Source organism: Podarcis pityusensis (assembly GCF_964106645.2).
Source record: "Podarcis pityusensis genome assembly, chromosome: 3".
Classification (NCBI taxonomy): Eukaryota; Metazoa; Chordata; class Lepidosauria; order Squamata; family Lacertidae; genus Podarcis; species Podarcis pityusensis.
This window is the reverse complement of record NC_138026.1, coordinates 39,894,913-39,918,619: the sequence shown is the minus strand read 5'-3', so window position 1 is coordinate 39,918,619 and position 23,707 is coordinate 39,894,913. Positions and strand designations below refer to the sequence as shown.

At 43.2% G+C, this 23,707-nt stretch overlaps 1 long non-coding RNA gene across 1 annotated transcript in view; it reads left to right on the top strand.

Moving 5' to 3' along the window:
* Nucleotides 1-23,707, top strand: part of LOC308473406 — a 54,155-nt gene that overhangs the window by 15,115 nt on the left and 15,333 nt on the right. The gene's annotated exons all lie outside the window — the stretch shown is intronic.

Below are 23,707 nucleotides of genomic sequence, written 5' to 3'. Positions count from 1 at the left end.
TTTTATAGAATCATACTTGGAAGGGGCTAATCCAGCCCAACCCCCTGCAGTGCAGGAATTGTGAGGCTTTTACATTATACACTGTAAGTTGTAATTTTGAGGCTGCAGTTAAAAATAGAACATAATTTTCTGATCAATTGGGGGGGTTAGATTATGTCATAAAACAATGTATAAAAGCACAATGGCATTTTATAGAAATTTAGTTTGATTAAACAAAGGCAGATTAGATTTTTTTTCCCCCAACCAAAGGTGTTTGTCAGTGGTTGGTGTCATTTTCACATTATTTTCAGATGTGAAAATTGAATTTTCAAAGCCACGGGATGCAGGACAGTTGAAGCAGAAGCTTCTGGGATCTCCAGAGCTCCACATTCATTGTTTCTGCAACTTCTGACAAGCAAGGACACAAAAGGAGTTGGGCAATGCTAACCAGCGATATCACGCCTTTTTTCTTTACAGAAGCATAACTCAAGATGAAGCATTAAGTGAAATGTAGGTCCTGTTGGCTAATGAGCATTGAAAGGTGTCGAATCCTGTCCCAGCCACATGAAAGCTAGCCCTTGAAACCAGAAGAGAACAAGCACACAACAAAGAGAGAGTTGTCAGCGGGGTGAGGGAGATCAGATAATTAATTCTCCTTCTCTAATTTAGAATTCAGTGGGTGAGAATGCCCTCAAGGTTTTGGATCACAAAAACCTCTCTTTTTGAATAACTTAATCTTTGGGTACAATTAAATATCTCGCCTCCCCTACATTTTTTAAAAAAAAATAAAATTGGTAGGCTTCTGGATTTTTCATCAAGAAAAAAATGTTAATGATTTCCCGTGTTTTTGTAATTTGCAGTCTTAATAAAAATGGAAAGAGCTATTTGATGTTGCACGCAACATCAGCAGAATGCTGACGAATCACTTCCCTCTATCTTAAATCATAATGTGGGTTTTGTGTAACGCAGTGACTGAGAGTGACCTGGAAAGCATCCAGTTCATTTTACCATCCCAAAGTCTTGGGCAAGGCACGTTTTGCAACTCCTGTCTCCCCTTTAGAAGCGACAAAAATGTAATTGTGTTTTCACTTACAGGAAAGGGACCATAGTACAAAGACTTCATTACAGTGGTACCTAGGGTTAAGTACTTAATTTGTTCCAGAGGTCCGTTCTTAACCTGAAACTGTTCTTAACCTGAAGGACCACTTTAGCTAATGGGGCCTCCTGCTGCCGCCACGCCGCCGGAGCATGATTTCTGTTCTCATCCTGAAGCAAAGTTCTTAACCTGAAGCCCTATTTCTGGGTTAGCGGAGTCTATAACCTGAAGCGTATGTAACCTGAGGTACCACTGTACATGCAGAGGTCCAATTAATAATAATCATAATCATCATAATAATCATAATTAATAATAATAATTTATTATTTATACCCTGCCCATCTGGCTAGGTTTCCCCAGCCACTCTGGGTGGCTTCCAACAAAGATTAAAAATACATTAAAACCTCAGTCATTAAAAAACTTCCCTAAACAGGGCTGCCTTCAGATGTCTTCTAAATGTCAGATAGTTGTTTATCTCTTTGGCATCTGATGGGAGGGCGTTCCACAGGGCAGACACCACGACCGAGAAGGCCCTCTGCCTGGTTCCCTGTAACTTGGCTTCTCACAGTGAAGGAACCGCCAAAAGGCCATCGGCGCTGGATCTCAATGTCCCAGGTTCAACCCCTGTCATTTCCAGCTAAAAGGATCTCAAGTAGCAAGCGATGCCTAAGATACTGGACAACCACTATTGGTCAGAGTGGGCAGTACTGGGGTAGCAGGACAATGTGACAATGTGAGTATTTTAAAAAGCTTCATTTCTTTACTTGCAGTGCATCACTGTAAAGTGCTAAACTGTAAAGGATGGCAGGCTTGCACCCAGCAGTTCAGGGGACTCATGTTCAACTTACAAAAAGGCATCTTCAGATGCTTCCCACCCATTCAAATGCCCCACCACCACCATCACCACCCTGGTGCCTTCCAGATTTTAGTCTTAACAGATCAGGACTCTGATGGAAGCAATTTTACATTAGAAGTCGCCCTGCCAAACAAAGAATGTCCATTTAGATGAAAGCCATATGTGACCGGATGCTACCACACCAACCCTATTGGCTGCTGAGGAGCCTTACCTTAATATTCGGATGCAAATATTGTGTGCTATCCAGGCCCAAAGCTCCCTAATTTATTTCCAAGGAGGAGCCATTTATCTCAAAGACATGGTGAGGCAGCAATGGTGCTGATGCAAGTTGGCTGGGTGGGGATAACTTTGTATACCATTATTCTCTCAGTGCCTCCACTGCTGTGGAGAATTCCTTGCACTCGGAATTGCTGATTCCATCTGCTCAATGAGGCCAACAAACCTTAAAGATCATTGTTTTCAAGGAAGAGAGCAAAAGGCAAACCAGAGGAAGAGCTGGGATGTTTTAACCGTTGCCTGTGTTTACAGTGCAAACCAAACTATTGTTGTGGAATAAGATGGGCATGGTAGCAATTAACCACTCTCCTCCTTATACAATTGTTAACTGCATAAGGGCAATGATTGAATAGGGCTCGTGTCTCCAATTCTACATCTCAAATATTTTATATCCTCCCTTTAACTCCTTAAAAAGGACTTCTGAAGGCAACCATAAAAAATATAAGTATAGCCAAAAAAAAACCCCAATGGCTTTAAAGCAGAGTTATTAAAGTATAGTCAACCAGCAGAGAGTCATGCAGATATTGCAAGCCACGGGAATGGCTGTAAATGGCTTCCGGGGTGGCGCCATCGGTAATAGCGGACTCCCTCTGATTTGGAGGGACCAGCTCCACGGGAAACGGGTCTTTCCCGCTACGGCGAAGCGGGGACCCTTTCAAAAATCACAGGCGGATGAAGCCTGTGACCATGGGACTCGGCGGGCACCTTTAGCGCCCCCCCAACCCGCAAAGGAACCCACTAACGGGCTCCGGAGCGAAGAGGGGGCAGTGGCGCGGTGCTGAGAGTCAGCTGCTTCTTCCGTGGAGCGAAGCTGCACAGCCGTTGCCGGAGAGCGCTGCCTTTTTCCTGGGACAATTTGGCTTTTAAAATAATCACCCATGAGTACTTAAATCTCGGACAATTGGACTCTAAATAATGATTTGTGAGTAGAAAGGAAAATTGGACTTAAAAATTTACTTTAATTTGGCACTGAAACGGGAAGGTCTAAACAGGAAGTCAGCCTTCCGTTTCTTTGTAGATAGATCAAAGCAAAGACATGGCAAACTAGAGTTCAGAAAATCGCTTGTAAAGGATTAACTTCCATCATTTAAAATTGTTGAACCCCCTTCGGAAGCAAGAGAAGAGGGGGGATTTTTTCCGGACTGTTTAAACCTGCAGAAGAGAGTGTAAAGCAAAGTAACTTTCCACCATCTTGATCCTGGAGCGGGGTGTCAGGACTGATGTTCTTTGGGAAGCTCATTGGCCAGAGACAAACGTTTTTGACAGATAGTTAAAAGAAGAGAAACATAGTGGTTCCACTGTTCCTTTTCATATTTTAAAGGAACAAATATCGACAAAATATCTGAAAAAGGAAACTTTGTTGTCAGATCTGCCTTTAAAAGAAAAGAACAAAAAGAAGTTCTTACCCTAGAGGGAGCCCGTGAAACAGTTTCAAATTCTGAATCGGGGAGCTAGCAGCTGTTACAGATTACGATCGTGGGAATAGCCTTCTGACGTTGCAGAACAATGTACTCAGAAGCTCTGCTGCGTGCTTTCTGTAAAACAAGTGCCCTACTGGAACAGCTACATGAGAAGACGGACTTGATGACTGATGCGATCAGAAATTTTGGACAGGCAGTGGGAAATTATATAGAGCCCACCCAGGATTCAAATCAGGAGTGTGCTCTGACAGAACAGATGAGAGAGGATGTTGCTGAACCATGGGCGCCAGAGATGGAGGGAGTTGTGGCCCAGCAGGAACATGAGTTCTTGGATTTGACAAATGAACTTGGAAAAAGCCAGATTTGGAAAGATAAAGTTTGGTTTGGTTTGGAAATGGGGGGGTGGATAGACCCCCCTATGCAGAGATGTTTGGACTTTTCAAGTCTGGCAATGGGCCGTGAGATGTTTGGGGTTGTGGAGGCTCTCAATTTTGGAGGGACTTTGAAACATGTTTTTAAATACCACATGGAGTTTAGTGCGGACTATGGAAAAGGGGCTGATTTGTCGAGAAGGGTCAAAAACATTGTTAAGTTGGAGTTCCCACGAGTGAAAGGAGCAGGAGACAAAGTAAAGTACAGGTATAAATATGAAGAAGAGCCGCGGAAGGGACATGGAAGGGACTTAAGGGCCTCGGACATAAGATTACCAGGTTAATGTGCTAGATTGATGAGATAGAAAGGACTGACAAAACCCGGGACCAGGAGGAAAAGACGCTGGTTGAAGATTGGAAGGAAAACATTTTTTTTATTAGGATTTGTTTTATAAAATTGATAAACGTTAGAAAAATGTTGGAACGAAATTATTTGGCTTTAGCAAAAATATTTAAAGAATTATGTAAGAATATTATGGTTATGAGAAATTGGTATAAATAAGATCTAAGTTTTAAATTTTAAGGTTCTTTATAGTAAGATAAGATTAAAATAGATTAAGGTAATGTAATGACAGAATATTATGAAATATGGAAAGGATTTGCTGTGACAATTAATAACTAGGATACAAAAAAAGGGAGGGGTGAGGAGGTCAAAGAAAGAAGGTAATGACAATTAAGGATTTGAGAATATTGGATTTGTTTTTAAATGTTTGTGGCACATTTTTGTCTTTTGATCGTGATGTGTTATTTTTTGATTCTGATTTTTATTAATTTGTATTGCTTGATTGTGGCTTGTTTTTCCTTTGTTTTTCCTTTTTCTTTTTTGTTTCTTTTTTGTAACTCTAAAAATTCTTAATAAATATCATTTAAAAAAAGGGGGGAATGGCTGTAATAATAATAATAATAATAATAATAATACTAATAATAATGTAGTGTGTGTGTGTTTTGTCTCCCTGAAGACTTGGATGGGCTTCTTTCTGTACAAATCAAAATGAAAATTCCATCTGTGGCCAACGCCACATCATTACATGCATGCATCCTCAAGTAAGTACAAAAATATAATTTGGGCATCAGTCCTAAGGATGCTTTCAGCAATGTGAGCCACCCACATTAAACTGATATAAAGTATTGCCAGGAGCTGTTTATAGCAAATTTATGTTCAGAACCATGGAGAGCATCATACTGTATGTACCATGCTTTCAGATATTTACAAATTGAAGGGCCAAAGCATATTGACAATCAGTAACAACTATTTTTAATGAAATGTTTCAGTTTCAGGCATGAGCAGCAGAACATTTATTACACCTTCTAAATAATACACAGGGTGACATGACTATTAGAAAGCATCAAGCCCAGATACTGTATATATCAACTCCAGAAAGAATATACGTATGCTAAAATGTTGAAACAAACTCAAGCAGCAAAAAAACCCCCCAAGAATTGATTAGGTAACTCTGGGAACAATTGGCTATCATTAAATTAGCTGGCATAATACACCCATATAAAATAATAAAGGGAGAAATGAATAACTGGAAACTCACAGTTCTATATGTATAAAAGAGAATTGGAAATAACAGACTTAAGGACAGGCTTTGCTGCTATAAAAAAATCCAATGTGCGTGTGTGTGGTAATTATTAGAATTGGCTATTTGACCATTTAATGAAATATTTATATTAATTAATACTTGAATTTTAATGGGGTGTTTCATGATATCTATATTAACAAGTATGTAATTCTAGTTAATTATTAATAAGTGAATTTATTTCTAAACAAATTAATACAGCATGGATTTCACACATAAGAAGCACATTATCAGAGATCAGACCAAATGATTCCACCCAGCTATCACCCCAAATTTGTCCCTTTTTTGCATTTTCCAATAAACATAGTTCCGTTGCATTTTTTAAATATAAACCCAAGTTACTACATAATGAATGTTAGGGGATTTTAGGAATGCCAGTAAGTGATGGGGGCAGTGTTTCTAGCACCCAGAAACCCCAAGATTTGTTTGCTTGTACCTGCTTTTACACACACTTCTCTTGGTAAGAGTGTCTTGGGCTGAATTGTGATTCAGCTGGAAAGCTGTTTGTGTATCGTGGCATGAACCTATTTGTTTAGTATTTCTTCTGGAAGGGAATCCTTTTAAAAAGAGGACCATCACCACCACCCCGGCTACATTTTAAAATGTTTCCAATTAACACATTTGTTCTGCACCAGATATGAAAGAATCTCTCTCTCTCTCTCTCTCTCTCTCTCTGTTAAAGTACTGCTCTGTGCTTTGTCGAGGGAGCAGGGAGGAATAAATTCAGTGCAGAAGGTAAAACCGCTGCGGAATGTTCTCCTGATCTGGAGTTTGCAGTAACCAGTGCCTCTTCACCTCCATTATAAAGTGAGAACTAACTTTTTAAAACTTCGCTGTCCCAGATTTCATTCTGCTTCTCGGTGTCAAGGCATTTTCTGGGTAAAGAAAGAGACGGTCATTGTATCAATAGCTACATAAAAGAAGCCTTTTCACAGCAACTGTGCTGATACGCTTCTAACAGAACCTTGGATATTTATAGGCTACAAATGTGGGTGGAATAAAGTGCTGAACTGAATGTGAGAAAAGTCATTGTACATCAGCAGGGAAGCGAAAACACCTGAATTTCAGACTGCAGTCCTTAACACACTTACTAGCAGTGGAGGCTGGTTCATTAGGGCAATGATACATGCCAACGCCCCACCAGCCTCGGTCTGCCCTCAGCCAACCCCTACCTGCCTTCTTTTGTTGTTGTTGTTTAGTCGTTTAGTCGTGTCCGACTCCAATCCAGGGTAGCTTCCCTACTGAGCCTCTTGGTCTTGCTGATCGGAAGGTCAGCAGTTCGAATCCTCACAACGGGTTGAGCTCCTGTTGCTCTGTCCCAGCTCCTGCCAACCTAGGAGTTCGAAAGCACTCCAGTGCAAGTAGATAAATAGGTACCTCTGCGGTGGGAAGGTAAATGGTGTTTATGTGCATTCTGGATTCCGTCATGATGTCCTGTTGCACCAGAAGTCATGCTGGCCACATAACCTGGAAACCTGTCTGTGGACAAATGCCGGCTCCCTCAGCCTGAAAGCGAGATGAACGCCACAGCTCATAGTTACCTATGACTGGACTTAACCGTCCAGGGGTCCTTTACATTTACTTTATATTTGAAGCATATCGTTTCCCTCAGGGAATCCTGAGAACAGCTCCCAGGATTCTTTGTGGGGGAGCCATGGCTATTAAAGTGCTATAAATGTTTAAATGTATGGTGTGGATCATAGATTCATCTAGTCCAACCCCTTGCAATGCAAGAATATTTTGCCCTATGTAGGGCTCAAACCCATGACCCTGAGATTAAGAGTCTCATGCTGAGCTTCAGTGTTGCCCTGTAAAACTCAGCTGGGATGAGGATGGGGACAAAGCCAGAACTAGTTGGCTCTGCCTGTCATTCTCTCTGGTGCCACCTACTGTTGACCTCCCTGCCTACCCATCCCAGTGGACACCAGCCTCTGCTACCTTTGAGGGAGTAAGTGCCTTTGACTACAGTGGAACTTACTTGAGTAAACATAGGTAGGATTCAGGGGGGAAAGGGAGAGAAAAAGGAAGAGGGGGAATAGAGACTTGTAGCCAGTAAAGAAGAGAGCTAACATAAACAAACTAAAAATCTTCTTGGCTAATGAGTATGCACCGAAGCTGCTGAGAAAGGAGTAACAAATGGCTAGATCAATGTTTAATGAGGTCAGTTTGAGAGCTGCTTATATAATCTGAGTGTAAAAGCTGCATCAATGGCAAAGCAGATGTCTCCCCTTTTTTTGCATTTACCCCTATTCAAGATAGCAAAAACATACAGTAAATTTTAAATATCAGCCCTCCCCCCTGCAGTGTCAGACATAATTAAAAAGTGTAAGTGTGAAAAGAAGCCCCCCCCCCCCTTCCCGGCCTTTTAAAGAGCTAGTTTGGATGAATAGTATGGAAATGTCAAAGGGGAACAGGATAAAAACCTTGAATAAAAATCTTATGGAGAGATTCCATAAATATTGGATAGACAGTAGAGGTTTTGGGTTGTTTTAAAAAAACAAAAACAAAACAACATTTCAGGGTAAATACAGATTCCGCTGCCCCACATTTTTCTGGGAGTTAAGGGAAAGAGAAAAGAAATATGTGTTTAGTTGATCAGGACCTCATCAGCATAGACATGGGATTCTCCCTTATAGCACTTGAGATCAACGTGCCGTCTTGCTCAGTATTTCTGAACTGACTGATGGGGCCTCTCCAGAGTCTCAGGTAGGAGTCCTTCCCAGCCTAACCTGGAGATGCCTGGGATCCAACCTTTCGCAGTGGCTCCAGGCAGTGCCTTCAGAAACCCCTGTGGTGATTGTTTCTTCTGGTCTCCTACTTGAAACATGGACTATTGGACCCAAGGGAGGCTGGCAGGAAACAAGTTGCAGTCCTATGCACACTTTCCTGGGAGGAAGCACCACTAAACACATTTAGGGCCTCCAATAGTGCTCTTTAAGGACCAAAGGGCAGAATTATATACATCCTGTGACACAATGGGTCAATGCATCTGGCTGTTAACCAGAAGTGAAATATACTCTGAGTCAAGAGTGGATTTCATGCTCTTTATTCAGCTCATAGTGGTGAGGAGGAATGAATGTCCCCTCAAAGTATCTGCTTTATATACATTATTTACACAATGGGCTGCACATGATTAGCTAATTCTGGAATTCTCCTGTAGGCCAATCAGGTTGTGGATTCCACTTCCACCTCGAGCTGGATTGGGTGGCTCCTGCGGACCAATCATACTGCTGCATTGTTCTAGGACCAATCAGACTGCTGCATTCTGAATCCTATTGTTCTAAGACCAATCAGACTGCTGCATTTTGGATCCTATTCAACTCAGTACATAACAAGAAGGTTGGTGGTTCGAGCCCACCCAGGGACAGCTGTGAGCAGGAGTCCTGCATTACAATGGCTTGGACTAGATGTATGAGCAACTTCACACCCAGTGGAATTATTAAAAAAAAAAACCTTTTTGAAATCTTCAGCAAATATGGAACGAATCAGAAACGCAGCTCCCTAACTTCGTTCCTATGCCCCAAAATTCTTCTTTTTACAAGCTGCCTAAAATGGCGTTGTGATGTAGCCCACCCTTGCTTTTAAAATATCCCTGCTTTTCAATTTGTTTGTGCTTTTAATATGGGTGCAACCGGTTTCTTTCTGGGGCAGATTGGGAGGCCGCATGCTCAGCTAGTGCAGTTCCACATCCTGCGTCACATCAGGATTTAAATTGTGTTCTTTCAAGAAAGCCACTTTAGCAGTTGCATCTAAATCAGGCTTGGTTGGGGTTTCTCTTGTGTTTTATTCTCACAAGGGTCCTTCCCCAGTGGGAAAGCAGATGGTTTGCTGCCTATTTGGCTTAAAAGCAATTGCATCCTTGCTGCAGGTTATCCATCAGCACAGCACTCTTAAGAAGCTTCCAGATTTGTGAGCCAATATGATCTCTAAAGGTTTGTAATGGAGCTTTTACATTTTGCCAAATATATTTCTGTTTCTCACCTGCTATTCATTTTCAGAGCTGAAAAATGTGCTATTCGGAGCCAGTATTAGTAAGGGCTTGGTCCTATGAGCTGGGTTCAAGCATATGGGTACAATTCTGTGAATGCATTACTCAGCTTACTGTGGAAGTATTTACAGCTGACTCAATATACAGTACTTGCATGGGGGTTATGTCACGGCTAAAATGGCCGCTGTTTCTTTAATGCGAATAAAGCTGGGTCAGCATGACTCAGCGGCCTGCAGCAGGTTGTATATATAAGTGAGAAATGGTAGTTTGTGCTGAGGCTGGTGTTTGGGTTGGTTGGTTGGTGAATGCTGGTAGTGTTGTTGTGTGTCAGTCGCTTTTGCACAAAGACTTTTAAGAATTAAACTCTGCAAGGATATTCTCGTGGACTCTTTTGTGCCGACAAGGGTCCGAGGACCAGGCTGAGGAGACAAAGGGAGGTCAGAACCCTTTCCTTCTTTTTTTTTGCTTTTTACAAACACTGACAGGTTATGTTCTAGGGATGGTGTATATCCACAAAAAGCCATAGACCTGAACCACCCACACACAACCAGCCTTACATTTCCAGCAAGGCAGGGAGCATGTAAGCTCTCAGACTTGCTTACTGGGCTCTGGAAGCTTCCGAGTTCCCGCATGTCAGATGCAAACAGAATTGAGAATCTTGTCTCTGCCACAGGAGATCTCGTTCCATCCTGCACGGGTGCAGTTTTGTTAAGAGAGAATGTTATCTCTGAGGTGAAGTGAGCATAAACAGAAGCATCTTTGGCTTGGGAAGACTCGCCATAATTTTGGGGAATGTTTTGACTGAAGTCCTGAATGCAATGGAATCTTAACAGATCAGAAGTTTGGCCGGTCAGTTTTTTGAGAACTTTTGATGTGTTTTGAGTGAAGGAAAACAGAGTACTGTATTGAGATTTGCTTGAAAAGAAGGCTGCTGGGAAGAAGGCATACTGTATTGCCTAATTTTGTGCATACATTTCACTGCGTTATTTTCATAGTCCATGACGCAACTGGCCATGCTGTGTCTAGCTCAGGAATTCATTTGGCCTTTTCTACAGCTATTTTCATGAATCAGACATTCTTAAAGCTGAGTCGTAAGGATGAATGCAAATTAGGGGCATAACCCACGCCCATACATGGGGCAGCTGTCCACATGTTGCAGGGAATGAATTCCATAGGTTCCCCCCTTCCCTCTTGTGGTGTGCACATAGCAGTGCACTGGTTTGTTATGAAGATTCATGAGAGTGCTGGGCAAACACCTCCCATGTTCCCATCCACTCCTCCCTCTCGCCTGATGCAAGTTCTTCAAGTTGGAACACATAATGTCCACACACTCTAGAAGAGAAGAAACAACTCTGTTTATGCGGATACCTTTCTGTGTGCATAGTTGCATCTGGGTGAGTCTCTGGATTGTGCTGAACTTCTTTAAAAAATAAGGGAACCAGCCAGAAATGGGATTAACTTACACTACTGCTTTCCCCAATTTGCCTCCACAAGATGTGGGAAACCTGGCAAACTTTGAGGCCCAGTGGCCTTTCACCACACCAGGACTAGGGGGTTTGCCTCACCATATTCTTGAATGTCAGCTTTATTCTGATATTAGAGAACACCTTCCCGAGTCCTTACTAGAGAACATTAAATATTGGAGGTTGAAAGCGGGGGAAATAGCTTTCTGTTGCAAGGAACTAATCAGTGGTTGACTTGGAAGTAGCTACTTTTTTGGTAAAGGCCTCCAGCACCAGGAGATTTTGGGTTTTAAGAGTCTAAATTCATTCTGGTATGTTTCTCCCCTATTTTAATGTATTTTTAAAATTTAGATTATTTTTGTTTTATGTTTTACAAAACTATGTTTTTGCGTATACTTTTAAGCATATTTCACTCCTGTATGTTGTTTAGATGTGTTACGGAAAAATCTAGGTGTGAGGCTGCTCAGTCACCCAGCTCGTTGGGCAGAGCCCGCGGGTCCCTGCAGAATAAAGGAAGGAGTCCAGCCACCAACCGGAGCAAATAGCTGTAGACCAAAGTTTATTGAGCAACAGGTTCAAAGAGGAATTTTGAACCCCGAGGATGGGGTGACAAGTGTTGGGATACTGCCAGGGAGACAAAGTCCATCATGACCCCCAAGCCGGCCTCCGGACGTCCATCGATCTCCCGTAGACACGCAGTATCAGCAATTAGCGACACGAGCTCCAGGAAATAGCTTGCCACATTCCAGAGCTGATGCACGCTCTATCAGCAGATAATGCACAGTGAAAGATGTACTCAGGAGAGCATTATTTACAAGTTTATTCAGCGTTGATCAGAACAAAGAAAACATGACTGCCAGCTTCAGTGTCTACAGACACAGAGAGAACGAAAGCATAGACACAACAGAAACATCCTGTGAACAGGAAATACGCAGACTCTGTGACTCACAAAGCCTGCTCCCTTTTAAGGTGGAATGGAAATATCCTAACAACAAGGACTTTTAAAAGTTTCTATCTTATCCCAGCATGCAGTTCATTAAGCATCATCACTACATCATTGCTACATCAGAAAAGGGGAGGGTTAACATAGAAGGAATGTGTTGGGGCAACAGGCGGATACGGGATATGTATTGGGAAGTACATTCTAAGCACCTACTACAAAGGGACAATAGAACTTTGGTTTGCATAGTCTGCCACCTGGGCAAGTCCGAAGGAGTGCCTGCCCAGAGATTGACACCTATGAGTACCTTCCTGTGAGTAAGTGACCTCCCGCTTGAGGGATTATGGCAGGGACCGAGTGGTTTCCAAGTCCTTGGCCAATGAAGCAAATTGGCGGTGGAATGAAGGAAACTGGCAAAGGAGTCGATTTTATATGATTTTTAAAGCTAGGTAACTTCTCTGAGCTGTCAGGTCAAAAGGATACATTTATGCATAATATTGGTAACATTTAACAACTTTAAACATGTGCCCACCCCCTGTAATTTCTGTAACAAGATGTATTTTATTTTGTTCTCTCCTGATATGGTCTTCACAGAGTAGTTCAGTAAGTTCTGGTCTATTAATTGGGCTGAATCATTTCAGCATAGGCAGCCCACTTTCCCTCAGAAGCCCAGGTTCGTGAAGTACCAAAACTGAAATAGCCTCCTGCTTACTTGGACGCTGAAGCGCCCTTAACCCCTTCTTACACCATGCAAGATGCTTTCCTACAACTTCATCCCACCTTGGTGGAGTCCCATTTCAAGGCCCAGCATTGCACGGTTAGCAGGGAGCCCAGATGCTATCAGTCGCTTTTGGGTATCAGCTGCTTTTGAGTGTGTGCTTCTGATTGGTTTGCAGGGAGGTAGTCCGATGTCTCATCAAGCAGTTCTTATTCCACACCTCCTGGTCACTTTCTCATCACTTTCCTTATTGCAAAAAATATATATAAATGGTCCAGTTTTGTGGGAAAGTGGATTTGTTGTGCAAGGGCATCATATCAGCTGCACAACCTGAATTTGCACTTATGTGACCGGACCCCACCTGAAAACAGTAACAGCCTGGAAGTGCTCCAAATAGGTTGCTTCATATTTTTCTCTTGCCAGAAAAAATGCAGTATGAGTTCTCTCTGCGGAGACCTCCTGATGTTGCCATCACCTTGCAGGAAGCAGCACAATTCATCTCCTCATTTGACCTGCCATGCTCAGACATGCATATTCATAACACTTAAGTCACAGCTCATTATATGTAATGCACATAAAATATGGATTAAGATTGTATCTTGTAACATAGGGATCATACATGTGGGTTGTTGTTGTTGTTTAAAAAAAAAGGAGCGGGGACAGCCTATTCACGTAAGTTTTTTTGCTGTGACTCTAGAAAACTAGGTGCACCTGTCGAACCAGATAGTTTGGGCACAGAGGAGTCTTCCCTCAAGGCCACAGTGAAACCCTGGGAAGAGTTAGGCAAAGCTAATCATGGGTACAAGTCTAGACAATCAACTAATGCGACTCCTTGCTCCTCGGCCTCCTTTGGTAAGTGCAGCGCAAGACTCTGACACTGCTCCAGCGTCAAACACGCAACCGCACATCCAGAAGCTGAAGTCCAAAGATCTCCACATTGGTTTCTCTGACCCAAATGCCCTCTTCAGCTGCATTCTCTCTCTAACGCAGAGGAGAAAGGTGCCATCTTGTGCCCAAGGCTGAGGGGGTCCAGCATGCACCATGTGCATGCGACATCTTGCACACAACACGCAACACATGCACAATGCTGCATCATTGGGAGGAGCTCAAGTGTGGAGCCCAGTGTGGCATAGCTTCAATGGCTGGCGGTTCCTCCTCTCGCATGCTCTCTCATGACAACCTAGCAGTTCAAAATCACGCCAGTGCAAGTAGATAAATAGGTACCACTGTGGCGGGAAGGTAAATGGCGTTTCCATGCGCTCTGGTTTCCCTCATGGTGTTCTGTTACACCAGAAGCAGCTTAGTCAGGCTGGCCACATGACCCAGAAAGCTGTCTGAGGACAAACGCCGGCTCCCTCGGCCTGAAAGCGAGATGAGTGCTGCAACCCCATAGTCACCTTTGACTGGACTTAACCATCCAGGGATCCTTTACCTTTATTGTAAAGTAAATTTGCAACTTTCTTCACCTTTACATCCCTGAAGCCTAAAAATACACAAGTGGAAACTGTTTTGTTTGTTTGAGGGTTTTTTGCAGGGGGTAGTGGTGGTAAAAGGGAGTTGGAAACCTGGGCCCAAAATACTGTGGACTGCAATACAGTGGTACCCCGGGTTACAAACACCTCGGGTTACAAACACTTCAGGTTACAAACTCCGCTAACTGGGAAGTAGTACCTCGAGTTAAGAACTTTACCTCAGGATGAGAACAGAAATCGCGCAGGAGCAGCAGGAGGCCCCATTAGCTAAAGTGGTACCTCAGGTTAAGAACAGTTTCAGGTTAAGAATGGACCTACAGAATAAATTAAGTTCATAACCCGAAGTACCACTTTACCTGTAAAATGTATTGAATATGCAGTTTCTCAAAGGCTGGTTCCTCTGTGTAAAGAGATAATCTCCTGTTTCGCTGGGTGCATGTTTTCTGTTCCCTGGTATGCATCAGTCTGCACTTTGCATCTGTGGAGACATTGTGCCATCTTCTTGTGACTGTTGTGATTTAGGGAAACTAGAGGTGAGTTGCCTGGGAAAGTACAGCAAAGAACATGAACAGAACAATCCTGTCCTGGGGCTACACCCACTGAGTGGCGTGGACTCACACCCAACACAGCCTTGCACCACTGCAAGCCAGTGATATGCCAACACAGTGAAGATAGGGATACAGCTGTGGCAATGATGAGCTATGCAGGTGGAACGCCTTTACTGTCATGTCAATGCAAATGTGGAAGGGGAAGGTGGGTGGTGTCTGGGGTGTGGTGGGGGGAAGATCAGAGCTTAGTCAGAATCCACTCTCACTGCCCTACATGCATTTCCCCATCACCTCCCTTATCACAGAAAGTGTAGTCATCAGATTGTGTGTGTGTGTGTGTGTGTGTGTGTGTGTGTGTCTTGGATGATGTCTTTGGTCCCAACCAAGGTTGCGATTTTGTATCTGCAACAATGTAATCTGTAGTAGAAGGAAGTGCTGAAGTGGTCAAACTAGTCCGTTTGTTAAGCTAATACGTCTGGCCAACTCAGTTAGGCATCCACTTACATGTCTAAAGAGTTGGTCAAATTAAGATGCACTACCTTAGAGACATCTGGCTGGAGGCTACATCATCTTGGAGAATAGCCCAGGAACCGGCCTTGTGTCTTAGTCTGTCTGGAGTTGAAAAGACACAGAAAGGCTGGACTTGCTCCATGTGCCGAGACACAATGATGGCCACCTGGAAACCTGATGGGGAAGCAAAATCTGTTGGAATGTTAATGCTGCAAGCCCCCACTCCCCAATCTTATGCTTGGGTTATATATATGTATAATCAAAACCATGTAGCCTAAAGACACCACCATCTCTAGTGCCTTCGTTCCCAGGGAACTCAACCCTGGGTAAGCAGTGGAACGCCAAACGTCTCTCACCCCCTGGAGACTGGGCGCATGAAGTGGTGTGATCTTGGCAGGGAGTGGAATTGCTGCTCAAGAGCTCCTCCAAATCAACCATCATTGCACAGCCTGAATTTCCCACCGTGTCACTGAGTTCCACCTGAAGATCGCAACAGTCTGGAAGTGCCTAGTTGAGCAATTTGCTCTAACAGAGATGTAGACGAGAGGTGAACTGAAGCCTTACAAGTCCTTCCTTCCAGTCTTATCCATCTCAAGCATCATACCCCTCCCCACAACCACCTGGATCAAACTCTTTATTTGTTTTTCTGTGCTGCAAATAAATAAATACCTACCTACCTAATTGGAAGGCAAGTGTCATCTTGCCAGGGGTGCTCCCTGATCTCTTGGGCCTTACAGTGGAGCTGAGGGACTTTTCAGCAAGAAGAACAAAGCATGCTGTGGCACCAGAAAGACTTTATTATGGAATAAGTTTTCACAAGCTTCATCCAATGCATGAAGTGTATTCCTGCGTTCCAGCTAAATGCATACGGGAGGCTGAAAGCAGTGAAATCAGAGGGAAGTGAAATGTAGAAGAGTGCAGACAGTGATGATCATTAGTACTACCTAATTAGCAGTTCTAATTCACAGAACACGTGTTGGTAATGCAGACATCCTGGCACTGATAAACCAATTCGTCTTAACAATCATTTGTCTCTGCATTGACCCCCTTAATGTGCTGCATTATAATTGAATAGTTTCATGCTGCAGTCTCCCTTTGAAGTTCCTTTGCTCCAGTGTGGGGGGTGCTCCCAAGACCGGTTCTTCATCAGGTAATGCAACAACCCCAGTCTCAGCTGGCTCATATCCAAAGCTCAAATCCAGAGCCAGGACAACATTGACAAAATTAATGTTGGGCTCCTACCAAGCACAAGGGAAAACTTTGGAAGCACAGCTTCCTTAGATGCTAAACACTAAATGTTCCTCCAACTGATACTGCTAGCTAAACACTTCTGATCAGAACCAAGGCGCATGGCAGCAGAACAAATAGTGGCTGGAGACAGGGCTCCAATTCAACTCAACTCACCTTGGGTGCTTGAGTGTCCTCTTATTGTTAACTGTATTTCCAAACAAGGCCACCAGAGGGCCTGGCAGGTAAGAGCACACCCGACAGAAGAATGGGCTTTGCCATGCGCTTAGGCAATGGCACACTTTAATTTACAAGCAAGGACCTATCTGTTGCACCTGCTAGCTGTGACATGCAGGGTGGGCCCAAGGGAAGGAGAGGGCAGGGCTCCTGCACCTGCAATAGTTGCAGGACAGGCTACACCTGCTGAAACCTCCTCCGCTACACAGCTACTAAAGGCACAGGAATCCTGTCCTCTTGCTCACTTAGCTGCTGGGGGACTGAAAGACTCGGCAGATATCCGTGTGCCTATGGCTATCGGTTCTTAGGTTTGTCCATCACTCTGCTTTGCTTGTCTGTTCAGGAAGACCCCATCCAACACCCACAGAGGCACCTCTGTCTGTCCCATGTGGACCAGAGGTGAGGCCTATTGCAGCAGCAGCAGGTAGAAGAAGCGAGTTCCGCCTTCAGTTTTTTAGCAGAGTTTTGAGTGCCTTTGGCGGCTCCTTTCCTGGCAGCTCTGACTCAGACTTTTTCTGGAACAGGCATTTGAAGAAGGCGGGGGGGGGGGACCTTCTTGCATGTCTCTTCCAGGAACTCACCCACATTTCCAGGAAACTTTGGGGTAAAAGTGTTCAAAGCAGACTGGGCATCTGGGTTCTTCCTACCAGAGTTTGCTCTCTGCCATGATGGAGAGTTTAGGCAGTCCCTCTGGTGCTGCCCCTCTCCCTTCCTCCAGAGCTCCTTTGTCTGGGACATTTTCAAGGTCATTCCCAGAAGTTTCATCTAACACCAGCTGCTAATCCCTACCAGGTTCTGCATCCCATACAGGTAGGGAACAGGTTGCAGCACAGCAGGCCCTAGCAGTCCTCCTTCACACTCCAACAGGAGAAGTTCTTCCTGGAAGCATGCTGCTTCTGCTAACAGTCCCAGAGAAACTTTATGATTGCCTGAAAAGGGATGAATAATGTTTGCCAGTACCCACTGATGTATCTATGAAAAGTAAGAGAAATGTACAGGTGTGTTTTCAGGCAATCAGAAAAGTCACCCGAAATTGTGAGAATTTACACGTGAACATTCACCAAATAAAGTATTGACCATCAACTTTTAGGCAGAACATTGACCGTTATTTCTGTGTTCATTCAGGATTTGGGAAGAAATGCTTTCCAGTGTAGCATAAAAGTAAAGATCAATATGTGACGTGTACCTAAAATGGCTTGGGACCTAAGTCCCTAACATAGCACCTTCCCCAATATCAGCCGTCTCCAACCCTATGGCAGGCACTTAAGGCTTCATTGATGGTGTCCCCTCTGGGAGATCCCTGGTTGGAATTGACTTGTGACAGGTCCTTCTCAGTGGTGCTTCCCCATTTGTGGAATGTCCTCGCTGTTGAGGTGCACCTGCCTCCCTCATGCCTGGTTTTAGGAGGAATTTACCCAAGCATATGATGGTTGAAAGACTCTGTTCATGGCAAGCCTGCCATCACCGGCAGAGGGAATGTTTTTAACTGTCCTTAGAATGTTCTAAGCAGTTTTAGAAATGCTTTTACTTACTTACTATGCTTTTACTGTTAATGTGTTGATTGCCTTGGACTTCTTTGGGAGGTAAGGCGGGATATAAAATAAAGGAACCAAGGAACGAACAAATGAATAAGTAAATGTATAGCTAAGTGATCAGCTTTATCATTTGAACTAGGCATCTACATTTTCCTCCAGGAAAACTATACTGGGGGGAGGGGCTGGGTGGGCAGGGTTCACTTGACATTTGTGGTATAATTTGCATTTGCAATTTTTTGCCAGCCTATAGAACTGTTAAAAGTATAACATGAGAAGAAATGGAAAGGGGGGGAGGGGATATTGGATTATATGAGCGCTGAGACATTACTGCTAAGTAGATTCTATCTAGTAGTGTGTAAATGTGGACTAAAACCCAGTCTCGGGGTGTGGGGTGTGGGGGGGAATCCTCTAATTAAAAAAGTTTGAAGATGGAGCATTAGGAGGCTGCTTCTTACGTGTGCGCACAAACACACACGACAAATGCATGTTTGCAAATATTATTCGGATATACATTGCTGAGAGTTGGGGTTGACTGCAGCTTCACACCACCTTTTTACGTATGGTGGCAAGCATATGTTTGCGATCATGTACTGGATGTAATGTCATGCGATTTCTGGGATGGTTTCTGTGTATCCACTAATGAAGTACCGCCATGGTTTTCCAAACAAGAACGTGTTTTTTTTCTGTAGCCCTCTAGATGTCAGCATCACACAATTCATTTCACCTAAACAAATAACAGGAAGGGGTGGAATCCATGCCTAATGTACGGTATCACCTTTGGCCAGTGCTTTTTAACCAAGGATTACATTGAAGGAGTTTGAGTTGTCTGGTTTGAGAGAGAAAGAGAAACCACCTATAATTTTCTAAGCTGTTTGTATACTCAGAACAGATTTCAGAGTAAATTCATAGAGTTATCTCCACCCCCTCCAATTGCATTGCAGTTGTAGTGTGGTAGGAACAAGTGGAACCAAACTGTGTGAAGGGATTCTTCATTGTACCATTTGCATAGCGTTGCATCGTTCTGGACTGGACCCTTCCTAAATGCATGGCGACGAGAGTCCATTTCAGGTTGCACTACTTACAGATAGTTCCATTGGGTTCCACATGTGTGCACCAACACATGCCCAGTTTTTACATATGATTGTAAAAGAGGATACTTTTTTCTGTATCCACGAAAGAAAAAGACACCATGTGCAAGATTGCCCTGAGGCAACTGGATTAGTAGCAACGGATGTGAGAAGCTTGCAACTCATGCTCCCTTGCCCCATTCCCTAGACAGAGCATATATTGTTTGCCCCAATCTTCTTTTGGAGCCTCCCTGTGGAGAGGATATTCTCACTGGAGGAAGATTTTTCCATTCTTCCTGTCTGCAAAGCCCCAAATTAGGTCAGGAGCAAAGAAGATCAAGAGCAGCAGTTTGTGGTCCGTGGAACTTTCTCCAGCCCTTTCTCCTTTGGGGCCGCGACAGTTTCCAGGCTAAGATAAGAGCGCCCACTAATACATGACTTATGCTAATGCAATAGTTTTCAGACTATCATTTGAGTGTGTGATAGATATCTACCTTTTATTTAATGTAAATGTGTTTCCCAACGTGAAACGTCTTATGTGACAGAGTCATGCCTTCCCTCAAACTACAGTGGTACCTCGGGTTACAGATGCTTCAGGTTACATACGCTTCAGGTTAAAGACTCTGCTAACCCAGAAATAGTGCTTCAGGTTAAGAACTTTGCTTCAGGATGAGAAATCGTACTCTGGCGGCGCAGCAGCAGCAGGAGGCCCCATTAGCTAAAGTGGTGCTTCAGGTTAAGAACAGTTTCAGGTTAAGTACAGACCTCTGGAACAAATTAAGTACTTAACCCGAGGTACCACTGTACTGTGTTTTGTTTGTGGGACAAAACAAGACTTCTCACTCCGCACTGCTTAGTGCCACTCTTGTTGCAGTCTGAAGAGCTCTGTAGCCTCCAGAGGTACTTCCTGTCTGGCTGTTGACCAAGGTCTATACTCCAGAGTCCCAGGACCACTGGCCAGCTCACTCCCCTACAACAGGGGTCACCAGTAGGCTCAACCCATCCATTTCTATTTCTATTTTGCATTTAATTCTAGCCTTGTACTTTGTATTCGGGTTATTTCTCCCCCCTTCCCCTCTTCTAAAGCCTATGGGACTCACATGTAGAAATTCTGGCCCTCTAGTCTCTGGTGCTTTTAAACCAACTAAATGTTATTCTGCGTCCAGAGAACACATGGTTCCCATATCAACCAAATGCAGAACTTTTCTCCACCCCATAACTGCGCCGCTAGGAGATATGCTCAACTGTTCCATTCAACTTTCCCAGAGAAGAACGGGAAAGCACCACTCGATCATATGGCAGACATCTCAAGTTCGTTCCTTTATCACAGTTCTAAATGGTGAAGTAATACTTCCCTTATATTAATAGATAAGAGTGCCAACTCATACATGACTTATGCCAGTGCAATTCAGTTGCCAGGGCAGCTACAACTGAATTGTGAGGCTCTTTTATACATCTACAAGGATGGATAAAAATCCATATATATATGGATTTTTATCCATCCTTGTATGTGTGTGTGTGTGTGTGTGTGTGTATCCATTAAGTTTGAAGATAACCCAATTTAATATTCAAGGTAATAAAAGCATATAAAATTCTATAGGCATAATCTCTTAAAACTGAATCCATTTCCATCTATCAAACATTTTGAGTTAAAGTCTGCTTTCCTGCATGAAATAACAAACCCAGAGGCAATTATATGTGAATTTTTGTGGTGAAGTATTTGAAATACACACAATAGGTAAACTGTATTGGTTATTGCGGAAATCATGACCACAATTCAATGGTCCCTGGAGTCCCAAAGGCTGCAGGATTCTTTTTTCCCTTTGTGGGCTGCTTTGCCCAGGTATGCCCCAAACTTCAGGGACATTTATCATGGAGAAATACTCCATGCATAATACCATACTGCACAATCTTACCATCCCTTGCTCCTGAGCATTTCAGTCTGCAAGCAAGCGGCCTTGCTGACTGCCCTCACATGTATGCACCAAAAGCAATCCTTTGTTTCACAACTGCTCCCTGAAGCATATATACATTTTGTAGATCAAAAGGCGTGTGCATTGCATTCATGGTGATTTTGGATTATGTTCCCGAATAGAATGAAGGCTATATTTAGTGACAAACCTCTTTCTACGTCCAAAAGAGCTGAACTGAAGCAGCGGCAAATCATGTTTTGTTGCACTGAGGGCTTTGCTCAAGCAGCTTCTTGACAATACATCTATTAACGCAGCTTGATGAGTTCAAGAAACTGAAAATGTAGGCAGTTTTATAGGAGGCTTACATTGATCTGTGTTTAAATTGGTCTATAACATGAATGTAAAACCTATAACGTGCATCCAAGGTCTTCCTTGCATTCTGTCCACCATTAACAATCTCCCTCTGCTGCAGGCCAAACAGTTTCAAAGAGGATCAGAAGTGCACTTTACTCTCCTTGTAGAAATACCTTTAAGCTTTGCATTTACGGAACAAAGGATGAAGTTATGCTCGTTGCATAAACTAGGGTGGTTGTTGTTGACTTTAGTTTAATCATTACCCGTCTTTCAATACTACTTTGGCATTTACATCTGTCTGAGGGAGATAATAAATGCTAAGTTTTTGTGCAAGAGAGAATTCCTTCTTTGCACTTAAAACACATCCTGATGTGCCACTTCAGATAACCCATTTTAAATCTCTGAAATTATTCTTTGAAGCTTTGGCAAAAAGCTTTGTGCTGGTCACAACTCTTATTCATGTCGCATCACCCAACCAATGACTCAACAGACAGCATATTTCACACACACACACACACACACACACACACACACACACACAAAATCTAATGCAAGGATTAGCCAATAGGATTTCTTCCAGTTGCTATTTGAATCCTAATTCCATCATCCCAGGGAGCACAGCCAGTGGTCAAAGATGATGGGAGTTGCAGTCGCAACATTTGGAGGGCAGCAAGTTGCCTACCCCTGTCCTAATGCATCTGCCCTTGGTTTTGGATGCCCCAAAACTGCAGCAAACATTCAGTGGCCCTTAGCACAGCCACATCTATGCCAATCCCTTTTTCTTGTGTAGTAGTTTTTTGTAGCCATCCTTGTGTGCCTCTGGGGAGATTTACAGTCTGGAAAGCCAGAACAGTAGCACACAATCCTGCACAAATGATCCCTGCAAGGTGGTTTTTCTAGGAGAGGTCATCAACACTTTGAGGGCAGTGGGCATGTTGATAAGTTGTTCCACAAAATGACTGCTGGAGGGGGTTGCAACTGGCATATCACAAAATGGCTGTTCTGGGATGTGTGTCACTACACAAAATACCGGGACATCTAAACAGCAGAAAGAGAGACAAGAGTACAAAATGGTGTGGGCATGTTCTTCTCCCATCAATGGGAGAAAAGGCATCACACCACCAACCTCCCCCATGCTCGTTCACAGGGAGAAATTCTTTACACCTCTTCTTTGTTGAGAACAGGAGGATGGGTGGGTGCCCAATCCTGGCATCCAATGAAATGTGGGCATGTTTAAGGGGGTGTATTCAATGTAGGATAGGTTGAGTCAGTGCAAACAGAAACTGAGCAGCAAGAGCAAACAGCCTTGGAGTTTGCTTATGGTTCAAGACGTTTATATTTACAACCACACAAATGTAATTTGGGTGGTGTAGTTGCTAGTTGTACACTGCTTTGTGTGGGCTGTGCTCTAAAAGGAAGAATATTATACTTTGAATAAATGTAGACATAAATAAAAGGGAAAGGGGAAATATTTCACATTTGGAAAGCTAAAAAAAAAGAGGAGAGATTCACTCCTCACAAACATTGGTTTTGCTTCACAGAATAAATCAAAGACACCAGCTGGAAATCTGAAAATAACACCAAGGATCTTTTTTAAAAATTGTTTATCAATAGCAGCTTATTTTAGACTGCTTTGCGAAAATAATTTCACACACAAGATACCTTTTTGCAAACTCATGAAATCAACTGGGTGCTACTTTTTCTCTGCTCTCCTAAGAAAGCTTTTGCCAGTTTAAAACACTCTTCTTCCTGGGGCTTGTTTTAGAAAGTGATGTACTCTTAAATAAATATACTCCTGCAATCCTAGACAAGTCTACTCAGAAGCAGCTCCCACTGATTTCAATGGGGCCAATTTCTGACAAGTGGCTATGGGTTTGCAGCCGAACAACACAATCCTACTCATGTTTACTCAAAAGCAAACCCCTCCGTTTAATGGCACTTGCTCCTAATAAGTATTTTCTGTTAGCACGAGATACCAAATTACAATGTCTACAAAACACACAGGAGAGGCCACAACCGTTTCTGTGAGGTCACATTTAGAGACGACACAGCCTTTTAAGGGACAGATGAGAGATGCCAACAGAATGTGACAA